This window comes from Amblyomma americanum, chromosome 1 (assembly GCF_052857255.1).
Source record: "Amblyomma americanum isolate KBUSLIRL-KWMA chromosome 1, ASM5285725v1, whole genome shotgun sequence".
NCBI classification, from domain to species: domain Eukaryota; kingdom Metazoa; phylum Arthropoda; class Arachnida; order Ixodida; family Ixodidae; genus Amblyomma; species Amblyomma americanum.
This window is the reverse complement of record NC_135497.1, coordinates 203,630,168-203,642,362: the sequence shown is the minus strand read 5'-3', so window position 1 is coordinate 203,642,362 and position 12,195 is coordinate 203,630,168. Positions and strand designations below refer to the sequence as shown.

The 12,195-nt window shown below is 48.0% G+C and overlaps 1 long non-coding RNA gene across 1 annotated transcript in view; it reads left to right on the top strand.

The window, feature by feature from the left end:
* Window positions 1-2,901: 2,901 nt before the first annotated feature.
* LOC144094709 (uncharacterized) overlaps window positions 2,902-12,195 on the top strand; it is a 9,553-nt gene continuing 259 nt past the window's right edge. Inside the window, exons 1-4 of the long non-coding RNA XR_013306547.1 lie at window positions 2,902-3,027; window positions 11,138-11,191; window positions 11,298-11,332; window positions 11,837-12,195. The exon at window positions 11,837-12,195 is cut by the window's right edge and continues 259 nt beyond it. This is a non-coding gene — a long non-coding RNA (uncharacterized LOC144094709). The remainder of the gene's footprint in view (window positions 3,028-11,137; window positions 11,192-11,297; window positions 11,333-11,836) is intronic.

The window sequence follows — 12,195 nt, the reverse complement described above, 5'->3', positions numbered from 1 at the left end:
GAATTTAAGCACCTAAATTGTTAAGCCTAGCCAATGTCTTCCGGACGACGGGTGGGGCACTAACAGTGCATAGACATCGTCTCCAGTAAATCGCGAAATGTCGTTTTACAGGGCGCGTGTTGTGCTCGACGTCCTTGATGACCGAGTGTCGGGCAGCCTCCGCAGCATACACGATCACCGACATGAGCGACGCTAGAAACATTGTAGGCCGCGATCTTGCACCACCGTCTTCGGTCGCTATGCCCAGCCGCCTAGACTGGGTCACGCAACGGCGGTTGCACGGCGGCTAGGCGCAAGGCAACAACGGAGAACACCATGCAATTCTCGGCCATACAGGCGCGAGCAGCAGCTACGCCAGAACCGTCGTTGCGGTGCCTGGTGGTGTCCTACCCTTGTGCCGTCGCAGACGAGCGCAGCAGTATTCAGGATGGAGTCGTGGTGGCTACACTTGCCAGCGCATTCGGCTGTCTGGATGGCCAGCTGGCACGTCGGAATTGGAATCACGGCTACGAGCACCTGTTCCGGGTGGCAGGAAAATTGAGGTGAGGCACCGTTGATGAGCGGCGTGAATGCGACCGTCGTGATGGACCCAGCCTGGGCACGAGCCATGGCGTTCCTGTTGGCCATGGGAGCCTTGACAGCGTACGCCTGGACGGGCGTCTTGGCTTGCATGGAGCGCCGCAGACTTCGTAGAAGTAGGACGCACGTACGAGCCTTTCTCCTGAATGCTTCCGAAAAGCTCCGCGAAACCGTGAACCGCAACAGCACCGTGCTTGTGGAACTTGTTCCTCGTAGAACAAAGCTGTGGCGGCACTCACAATGAGCGTCCACGTCAACTGCTAATGATGTCGATGTTACTGCGGAGAGTGCAGGAACAATTTGGAATGCGCTTCGGGCGCCCCCAACGAATGGTGTCCATAGAGTATCTTTGAGAGGTGGCGGCGCTACACTTCACCCAGCAATGACTGGCTAGGTGTTAGAAATATCTTGAATATTTGACACATGTATATTTTTTTATTGCCCATTTTTTGAAATGCATTGCCACACTGGAATATTTACTTGTAAATTAGCCTAATGTTTCAAAGTTGCCTTTTTATTCGTTGATTATGCACTGGGTTACCTCATTTTAATGATTCAATTAATTAATTATTCTTAGATCTGAAGTGTTTGCAGTCCCTTGGAAAAGTATGTTTTTTACTTCAGCAAAGCGTTATTGCAAACGGAGAATCTCTTAGCAATGAAGAAGAGCTGCACAATCAGCTTCGGGTCGACATCTGGTGGCTTGTTATTTTTTTTAATGAAAATTGGTTTTGGAGATGGGAAATGGAAATAAAGGAGGGTGTGAAAGAAGAAAGGAGGAGGTGCCTCAGTGAAGGGCTCCGCAATAATTTCGACCACCTGGGGATCTTTAACCTGCACTAACAACGCACAGCACACGGGCGCCTTTAGCGTTTTGCCTCCATAAAAACGCAGCCGCTTTGAACCCGACCACGGCGGGTGCGTTTTCATGGACCCAAAGCGCTAAAGGCGCCTGTGTGCTGTGCGATGTCAGTGCACGTTAAAGATCCCCAGGTGGTCGAAATTACTCCGGATCCCTCCCATGCGGCACCTGTTTCTTTCTTTCTTCTTTCACTCTCTCCTTAATCCCTTCCCTTACGGCGCGGTTCAAGTGTGCAACGATATATGAGGCAGATATTGCGCCATATCCTTTCCCCCAAAAGCAATTATTATTATGTAAAGGAAATGGCGCAGTAGCTGTCTCACGTATCAGCTGACGCGTGAACCGCGCCATAAGGGAAGAGATAAAGGAGGGATTGAAAGAAAAAAGGAAGGAAGAGGTGCCGTTGTGGAGGGCTGTGGAATAATTTCGATCATCTGGGGACTTTAAAGTACAGAAGGGTAGAGATACTTGGGCTTGTTGGTTAATTTCAAGGGTAGAATTCATAGCGCAAAAAAAGACAGGGACGCAGAAAGACGACACCACAGAGCGCTACGGAATTATTACTGCGCGAATGTTTTATGTGTAACGACTATAACACGTAAGTGTGGATATATCTGCAAAGCTCTAAGTAAATTATTATATAAAAATATATTGTATTAATTATACGATGTACGCACTGCCGGAATGCCTTATCCTCTTCGAATTTCAGGAGTGCAACGATATATGAGGCAGATATTGCGCCATTTCCTTTCCCCCAAAAGCAATTTTTATTATTTAAAGGAAATGGCGCAGTATCTGTCTCACGTATCAGCTGACGCGTGGACCGCGCCATAAGGGAAGAGATAAAGGAGGGATTGAAAGAAAAAAGGAAGGAAGAGGTGCCGTTGTGGAGGGCTCTGGAATAATTTCGACCATCTGGGGATCTTTAATGTACAGAAGGGTAGAGATACTTGGGCTTGTTGGTTAATTTCAAGGCTAGAATTCATAGCGCAAAAAAGACAGGGACGCAGAAAGACGACACCACAGAGCGCTACACATAGCGCTCTGTGGTGTCGTCTTTCTGCGTCCCTGTCTTTTTTTGCGCTATGAACGTACCGCGTGGGCTTACGTGTTGATCCGCGCTGGGGAATGTGTCTTTACTTGTTCGAACGCGAGCTGATGCGTGCGTAAAGTACTTCTCAGATATTTGAAGCATTTGTGGCAGAAGCCCCGAGCATCAAGCTGTATGGCAGTCGGTGTCGACCGGCTCGGCATTCGCCTCAAGAGCCGTGCGCAACAGCTGTGTGGCCGCATATGTGCCAGCACAGATGTCTCGAGCAGTGTGTTCGTGAGGGCTTTTAATAAAGGACAGGTTTCAATCAATCAAGCATTTCTCAAAGAACATCCGCCTTTCCAGTGCGCAGAAAGCAATGAAGACCTGGGTCTCGTAACGCGCTCAATCACTCCTTGCCAAGCGCGTTCAACACATGCATGTATGCTCGCGTCTGAGCGCGTACTCGGAGCTGGAATCTGCGGCCACTTTCGTGAAACGCCTCGAACGCCATCGCAGTATCAGCTCAGCCGGGCGAACGAAATTAATGAATCAGGTATGTAGCGAGCATTTGTGCTTGCCAGGTCGTGAGAAGGTCGAACTGTAGACACGTATGCAAAACTTACAAATAACCAACGATAACTACCGGAAAATGCGTTATTGTAGGCGACACAGACGATATGCACCGTGGTCTATTCGAAACAAGCGCCTGCATCTAGCTAGTGATCCAACAAAATATCGCTTGAAGAACCGCGTTCCTTCTAGTCCACATTAAAATGGCAGCGCGCGCTTCCCGCTACCATACCACCTCTGCGTCGTCTGTTAGTTACCCGAGCGCTGCCAGGATGTCTAGCCAGAGAAAAACGAACGCGTTCTGGGCAGCCACTGGAAGTGCGCGGAGTATCCCGAGAAAATAGAGCACCTATCACCGCACTCTGGAAACCCGCGGTCATCCAGACGTGGATGATCGAAAAATTGGTTTTTAGAATTGGTCTTGAGGGAAGGAAATTCCGCAGTAACTCTCTCACATATATCGGTGCACACCCGAACCGCGCCGTAAGGGAAGGGATAAAGGAGGAAGCGAAAAAAGAAATATAACCGAAGAGGGCACAAAGTGCAAGGAACAAGCACATTTAGCGGCTTCGTGACGTCACTGCACGTGCATATATGCCGAAAGTTTATGCAGCCGTAAGCGCTATGTCGTGCAGGGAACACAAAAACAAGGAACGCTCTCACCTAGGTGCGCGTCTCACGTACTTGGAAATCTGCTGCCGCTCTTGACGCGACCCATTTGTGGCATGGAACTAATCACTCTACCGTTACTGTTAAGTACTGCGTCTAATCGGCGTACATTTTTTTACATGTCTCCAAGTGCGTGCTTGTCCGCCCCTGTAAGACAAGCTGTAATATATATGTGTACAAGCATACGTGCACGCGCACACAGAACACGTCGACACTCTCTCTTAGACACACTCACACTAATTCAAGCGCTCTCCCTCACGTACCCTCAATCTCACTTTCCTCGTTTTTCCAGCAGAAAAATTATGACATCGAAACAGTTCCGTTGGCGGGTCAGTGATTCGTTCCGCTGTCGAACAAGTGACACCCGTCTCAAGCGGTAAAGGCCAATTGTAGCCCTTTTCGGGATTTTAAGGTGCAGATTCCTTTCCGCAGCCGTCCACACTGGTGAGCCGAGAACCAGGCCCAGGGATAAGTTTGTACCCATTTGAAGAAAGCAGTGGGAAGCCGGCAGGCAATGGAAGCCGCAATTACCACTTCCCGCAGCCCAGGCGAGTGCTGGAACTTAAAGCCACTGTCGAAAACCCTTTTCGTAGACCTTTCAGCCCAGAAAAGCCGAGCACTCGGCCGGGAGAAATCTAGTACCCACGAGATACCCGGTGGGCACACTACCCGGCCAACGACGTTCGAATCCAGCACTTCTCGAATGAATGCGACGCAGGTGCTCTACCACAAGGTCACTACAGGACTGAACTATTGCTGCTGAAAAGTAAAAGAGAAAGAAAGAAACCCAGACACAAATATTTTCACTACAAATTGAACGTTTATCGAATAATACAATGTATACCTACAACCATTAACACAATTATGCGAAACACCGAAGGACAACAGTAAAGAACAGCAGAAAAATACATATACTACAGTGCAATCGAATTTAAGCACCGAAATTGTTAAGCCTTGCCAATGTCTTCCGGACGACGGGTGGGGCACTAACAGTGCACAGACATCGTCTCCAGTAAATCGCGAAATGTCGTTTTACAGGGCGCGTGTTGTGCTCGACGTCCTTGATGACCGAGTGTCGAGCAGCCTCCGCAGCATCCACGATCACCGACATGAGCGACGCTAGAAACATTGTAGGCCGCGATCTTGCACCACCGTCTTCGGTCGCTATGCCCAGCCGCCTAGACTGGGTCACGCAACGGCGGTTGCACGGCGGCTAGGCGCAAGGCAACAACGGAGAACACCATGCAATTCTCGGCCATACAGGCGCGAGCAGCAGCTACGCCAGAACCGTCGTTGCGGTGCCTGGTGGTGTCCTACCCTTGTGCCATCGCAATCGAGCGCAGCAGTCTTCAGGACGGAGTCGCGGTGGCTACACTTGCCAGCGCATTCGGCAGTCTGGATGGCCAGCTGGCACGTCGGAATTGGAATCACGGCTACGAGCACCTGTTCCGGGTGGCAGGAAAATTGAGGTGAGGCACCGTTGATGAGCGGCGTGAATGCGACCGTCGTGATGGACCCAGCCTGGGCACGAGCCATGGCGTTCCTGATGGCCATGGGAGCCTTGACAGCGTACGCCTGGACGGGCGTCTTGGCTTGCATGGAGCGCCGCAGACTTCGTAGAAGCAGGACGCACGTACGGGCCTTTCTCCTGAATGCTTCCGAAAAGCTCCGCGAAACCGTGAACCGCAACAGCACCGTGCTCGTGGAACTTGTTCCTCGTAGAACAAAGCTGTGGCGGCACTCACAATGAGTGTCCACGTCAACTGCTAATGATGTCGATGTTACGGCGGAGAGTGCAGGAACAATTTGGAATGCGCTTCTGGCGCCCCCAACGAATGGTGTCCATAGAGTATCTTTGAGAGGTGGCGGCGCTACACTTCACCCAGCAATGACTGGCTAGGTGTTAGAAATATTTTGAGTATTTGACACATGTATATTTTTTTATTGCCCATTTTTTGAAATGCATTGCCATACTGGAATATTGACTTGTAAATTAGCCTAATGTTTCAAAGTTGCCTTTTTATTCGTTGATTATGCACTGGGTTAGCTCATTTTAATGATTCAATAAATTAAATATTCTGAGGTCTGAAGTGTTTGCAGTCCATTGGAAAAGTATGTTTTTTACTTCAGCAAAGCGTTATCGCAAACGGAGAATCTCTTAGCAGTGAAGAAGAGCTGCACAATCAGCTTCGGGTCGACATCTGGTGGCTTGTTATTTTTTTTTTAATGAAAATTGGTTTTGGGGATAGGAAATGGAAATAAAGGAGGGTGTGAAAGAAGAAAGGAGGAGGTGCCTCAGTGAAGGGGTCCGGAATAATTTCGACCACCTGGGGATCTTTAACCTGCACTAACATCGCACAGCACACTGGCGCCTTTAGCGTTTTGCCTCCATAAAAACGCAGCCGCTTCGAACCCGACCGCGGAGGCTGCGTTTTCATGGACGCAAAGCGCTAAAGGCGCCTGTGTGCTGTACGATGTCAGTGCACGTTAAAGATCCCCAGGTGGTCGAAATTACTCCGGATCCCTCCCATACTGCACCCGTTTCTTTCTTTCTTCTTTCACTCTCTCCTTAATCCCTTCCCTTACGGCGCGGTTCAGGTGTGCAACGATATATGAGGCAGATATTAATAATAATAATTGGTTTTGGGGGAAAGGAAATGGCGCAGTATCTGTCTCATCGTTGGACACCTTAACCGCGCCGTAAGGGAAGGGATAAAGGAGGGAGTGAAAGAAGAAAGGAAGAAGAGGTGCCGTAGTGGAGGGCTCCGGAATAATTTCGACCACCTGGGCATCTTTAACGTGCACTGACAACGCACAGCACACTGGCGCCTTAGCGTTTTTCTTCCATAAAAACGCTGCCGCCGCGGTCGGGTTCGAACCCGGGAACTCCGGATCAGTAGTCGAGCGCCCTACCCACTGAGCCACCTCGGCGGGGCAGGCAGATATTGCGCCTTTTCCTTTCCCCCAAAAGCAATTAATATTATTTAAAGAAAATGGCGCAGTATCTGACTCACGTATCAGCTGACGCTGAACCGCGCCATAAGGGAAGAGATAAAGGAGGGATTGAAAGAAAAAAGGAAGGAAGAGGTGCCGTTGTGGAGGGCTCCGGAATAAATTCGACCATCTGGGGATCTTTAACATACAGAAGGGTAGAGATTCTTGGGCTTGCTGGTTAATTTCAAGGGTAGAATTCATAGTGCAAAAAAGACAGGGACGCAGAAAGACGACACCACAGAGCGCTACACATAGCGCTCTGTGGTGTCGTCTTTCTGTGTCCCTGTCTTTTTTGCGCTATGAATTCTACCCTTGATCTTTAACGTGCACTGACATCGCACAGCACACGGGCGCTTAGCGTTTCGCCTGCATCGAAACGCAGCCGCCGCGGTCGGGCTCGAACCCAGAAACTCCGGATGAGTAGCCGAGCTCTAACCACTCAGCCACCACTAAGATATGTTTCTTTTCCTTAAATTGTCCGGGCAAGGTGTCGCGCCGAACGGACAATGGCGTTCCGTGGATTTCTATTGTGTGGCAAATACATAAGCAAGAAGATTAAGCATAGCAGTCCATGCTAAAAACTTAATTGAAATGCTTAATTTTTTTTTTATTTTTAGACTGTTTCTAGTACGACTAAAACATACGATGCTTTATTTGACATGATGCGACGATCAGCTCCCACGCTCTCGGTCTATGCGCATTTAATGTGTGTCCATTTTCAAGCAGTGCATATTTCCTCCTCGCACTCAGCTGCACATAATGGCAAAATTGGTTGGTTTTTTGGGGGGAAATGAAATGGCGCAGTATCTGTCTCATATATCGTTGGACACCTGAACCGCGCCGTAAGGGAAGGGATAAAGGAGGGAGTGAAAGAAGAAAGGAAGAAGAGGTGCCGTAGTGGAGGTGTCCGGAAGAATTTCGACCACCTGGGGATCTTCAACGTGCACTGACATCGTACAGCACACGGGCGCCTTAGCGTTTTTCCTCCATAAAAACGCAGCCGCCACGGTCGGGTTCGAACCCGGGTACTCCGGATCAGTAGTCGAGTGCGCTAACCACTGAGCCACCGCGGTGGGTTAACGGCAAAATCGGCGGGCCCTGATTTAGTGTGATGAGTAAACTTGCTCCACAAGCTCGCGTTTGTCTGTACGACAATCGTGGTTTACATATTGCGGCAGTCGATGTTGCAAGTGATAATGTAAAGGCAATTTGCCCTTGACAACCTTGGCGTTAACAGGCTGGAGGTGAGTGCAGCCAAAGGTAATCTTTCTAAATAAACAGAACAAAATAGGGAAAGGCTGAGTGGTGCATACTCACGTGAACCTATAGATTTGTGGGAAATAAAGTTGCGTCCTCTGACACTTTCTCCTTCTCCCTGGCAATGGAATTTCTTGTTTATTTCTGCGCTAAATTTGAATATTTTGAGTGCCACATGCCAAGAGAACGGCAGACAGCAGAAAACCTGCTTGTCATAAATAATTATGGCGCAATCAATAAAAGAATGCTCAAAGTTTGTTACATCTCGCATTTCTCATTTCACACTCGCAAACAAATTCCTGTACTAAGGGCTGGGCAGGAAAGGGGAAAAGGAAGGCGCTTTTGGCCACGTGTCACTGCAGCAGTTAGTACAAGTAGTTTTTTTGTCGCGACTACGCTACTCCAAATTTTTAAACGACAAAGGGGGACAAGAGCCTTTCTCTCCAAAACCGGAGAAGCTCGCGGAGGGGCGCGTTCCACGTCTGCTGAATATGCGATGACTCAAGTAAGAGCCTTCTGCGCGGGCGCGGCTCGGTGTCTAGCGCAGTAGTTCCCTCTAAGTAAGTCTTGTGTCAACAAACCGCACAGTATTCCGCCACAGCGCTTGGTTCCCAGTTCCTTGTTTCACATCCGCTTTGTGCTGCTTCATTCTTTCGTGAAGTTCTTGGTTTTGCCAATGTACTACGCCGCGCACTATTTTGCTGGACACCCAGCCGCGCCCGCGCAGACGGTTCTTATTTGAGTCATGAGTCAGACGCAGGGCTATGTTATTCGCTCCCTAGCAACTTTTCCCCCATTCTTACATCGACGGTCTATGTTCAGTGACCCGGCGGACCACTAACCGTAGTCTTCGAAAGGCAGGCTGCGACTCCCTCGCTGTCACATGTGATGAAGGAAGCGAGTAGCGTCCGAAACGCACTCTTTTTTCCAAGTTTTATTTTTGCTTTGCGTTATCTCTAACTGAAATACGAAGTAAGAGTCTCGATCACTAAATCTTTTAAAATCACTTCGCCAATCTCCCGTTGTCTGAACCACTACCGACGGGGCTGCTGGCTTCCTTAGTTTTTTTTTTTTAACACGACAGCGTTTTGGCCCCCGTGACGCAGAAAAGCCGGTGTCGTCGACGTCGGTGGCGTTGGCCGTGAGCGAAAAATCCCAGAAGCATTATTAAATAAAACCGAGTAGTATATTGGCCGAGTTGGGAATCGAACCAGGACCTCCGGAGTGCGAGTCGAGCTCGCTAACCACCCCGTCACGCCAGCTCGATGGTTTGGAATTAACACAGGCGCGCCTAGTGAATACGGTGTCGTCTTAGAAGGGTGCTTTTCCTTGACTTACGGCGCGGTTTTTGTGTCCACCGAGATATGTGAGACACCTAGGTGTCATTTCCTTTCCTTAACACTGATTTTACTTTCATTTTCCTTGCGTTACGGCGTGGTTCGGGTGAAAAAAATTGGAAATTGGTTTTTGGGGAAAGGAAATGGCGCAGTATCTGTCTCACAAATCGGCGGACACCCGAACCGTGCCGCAAAAGCCGATTCACACGACGGACCGTTCGTCCGCGGACCGCGCATCACGTGTTCGTGCGCCCCCAAATTGAGACGCACGCTGCCGGCCCGCGGACTGGACAACCAAGGAAGTTCAAGTGCCTCTTCCCTCGAGGGAATTATCGGCGGCCCGCGAAGATGCGCGCGCTAGCTCTGGCAACCACCGCTTTTGCTAATATTTCGGCTGCCGCATTTCGCTGAGTGACGTTGAGCTGGCGCGCTGTTTTGACAAGCTGCACTGCGCTCGCTACCATGACAAAGCGATCGACGGGGCTAGCAAGACGGCCCATCCCTTATAAAAATGGCTATCAACTTTCTTTTGAATTTGTATTAACTTTCTACGTACTCTAGTAACCGTGTAGTTACTTTTACATTCTCTCAACAGTTGTTGATAGAAAGTTGGTAGAAGGTTACTTCTTTGTATATACTTCTGTCAGTAGAAAGTTACTAGAAAATAGTTTAACATTCTATGGGTCTTTGTGAAAAGGAAAGGTAGTGGAACGTTACTTCCCTGTATAATTTCCGGTCAATAGAATGTTGCTATAAAATACTGGTGCAGTCCTACACATCGAGAGAAATGAGTGAGAAACTGCATGGGGTTCGAGGTGATTCAAACTCTTGTTTGCATAACCGTGACATCTCACTTGAGTGCCCAGTGAAGTATGTTGCAGCTAGTTAACAATTTTCCTATATAGAAAATCATCCAGCGTTTTTCGCAGCAAATTCATTGGGAATCAAGTCAGGGTATAGAAACGTGTTTTCAAAACTGAAGGTATTCTATTTTAATAAATTTTTCTTATTGCTTTCTATGCACTGTTGTGAGAAAAATATACTAAAAACCGAAAAAACACGTTTGGTCATGCGAATAAAAGCCTAAAATAATCATGTACTATAGCCGACCACTTCAAAGCTAATAAAGCAACATTGAACACGAAATAAAGATTAGCAATTACATTCTGTTAGCATATTCTGTTAGCATTTTTTGATAAGAAGTTGGTACAATTTGTTTAGTGTTTTCTATGCACTGTTGTCAGTAGAAATGTGCTAGAAACCGAAAATTTTTATCATGCGAACAAATGTCTAATGGTGAATTCCAATCGCAAGCCCGGAGCGGTCTGCACGCTCTGTGACAGAGCGCCTGAATCCGGCGGAGAGCGCGAGACCTGAAATTGCGATTGGAGTACACTTGCTCTGGCCAGAGCATGTAGGTGGCGCTCGCGAACTGCTGGAGGAAGTACCCGGCATTCCTTGCGCTTGCCCGCGCTTTTCACGCGCGTCGTCGTCTGCTTTTCGGCCGTTGCTGCAAGAGGTGAAGACTACACCCGCTGCCTTTCGAGATGGAGGTGACGCCTGAACTTTATGCTGTGCTGTCAGCCATTGTTGCACAGCCGAGCGCGGATACGCACGATAAGAGTCCTTTGACACTTTTATTGTAGAAAACATTCGCGGTTCACCATTTTCATTCTTCCTGAGCAGAGCTGTAACTGCACGACTTTGAGTTTATGATAAGATCGATGCACGTTGCGTGTTTTCGCGAGTAGTTTGCACGTAGTCATTCAGTACACCACATAATTTGTATCAGGAAGTCGTACTACGGTTTCATTAAAATTGCTTTATACATTTTAGCTCACGCAAGCAGCTGTAGTGAGGGCGACAAAAGAGAAGGGCTTCCCAATCAAGGTAATTTTGGCGCGCATTTTTAATCAGTAAAACAATATACGCAGTTAAGTTTGCAACTACTCTCTTGCTTTGCACGCGCAATATACGTGTATTGAATATTTTACAGAAGCGGCGGGGGAAGGGAAAGAAACAGTAATCGCGGTGAGTATGCACACATTATTTCGCACGAAAAGAAAAGAGTACAAAGCGTTTTCCAATTACCCTTGGGACCCGTCCTTGGAAGCCGATCCGGCTCTTTTAGGAAAGGTTTCGAAATATGTACATCCTGGTGCAGCTTTTCCTTTATTTCGTTCCTTGTTATTGTCCAGCTTGCATTGTTTTCTATGTTCTTGCGGTTGAGCCGCGCTCTTTCCGTGCAGTGTTCGTACAAAGGTGATTCGTTCGTTTCGGGTAAATGAAAATATACGCACAGACTTTATCAACTAATTTAATCAGTGTATATTAGACCTAACAAAACTGTACAGATTGAACTGTAAAAAAAAAAACTGGGAGGTGCAATATCCTGGCCCGAAGCGACACATAGGCTATGACGGACGCGTAGTGCAGGGCTTGGAATTCTCTCTGTTTCCGCTTCTGCTTGTTTCAACGCCTCGTACATTTCGCAGTTTTTCACGCTTGCATTTCTTATTTTCTGTCCATCTCAAGGTTGCGAGTGGACAAGCGGCGAAACAAGATTAATGTTAAATTATTACGAGCAATATTTACCTCAGATCGGACCTATGAAAAATTCAAAAAGAAAAAAGATGTTTCCTGCCATCGGAAAAAGATTTCAGAAACATTAGGCATAATTCGGACGGGAGAACAGTGCTGCACCCAGTACAAAATCATTCTAAAAAGAAAAAGTGCGACCAGCCAGCACAACTGAAAATCCGGAAACTCTCCCTGCGACCTTCCTTTCGAGGATGAGCTCGCGAAAATTAGATGGCTTGATGATAGCTTAGACCCTGAGGAAATTAGAGACAGCAGCGGAATTATCTACAAAAAAATTTAAACGAAACGACACT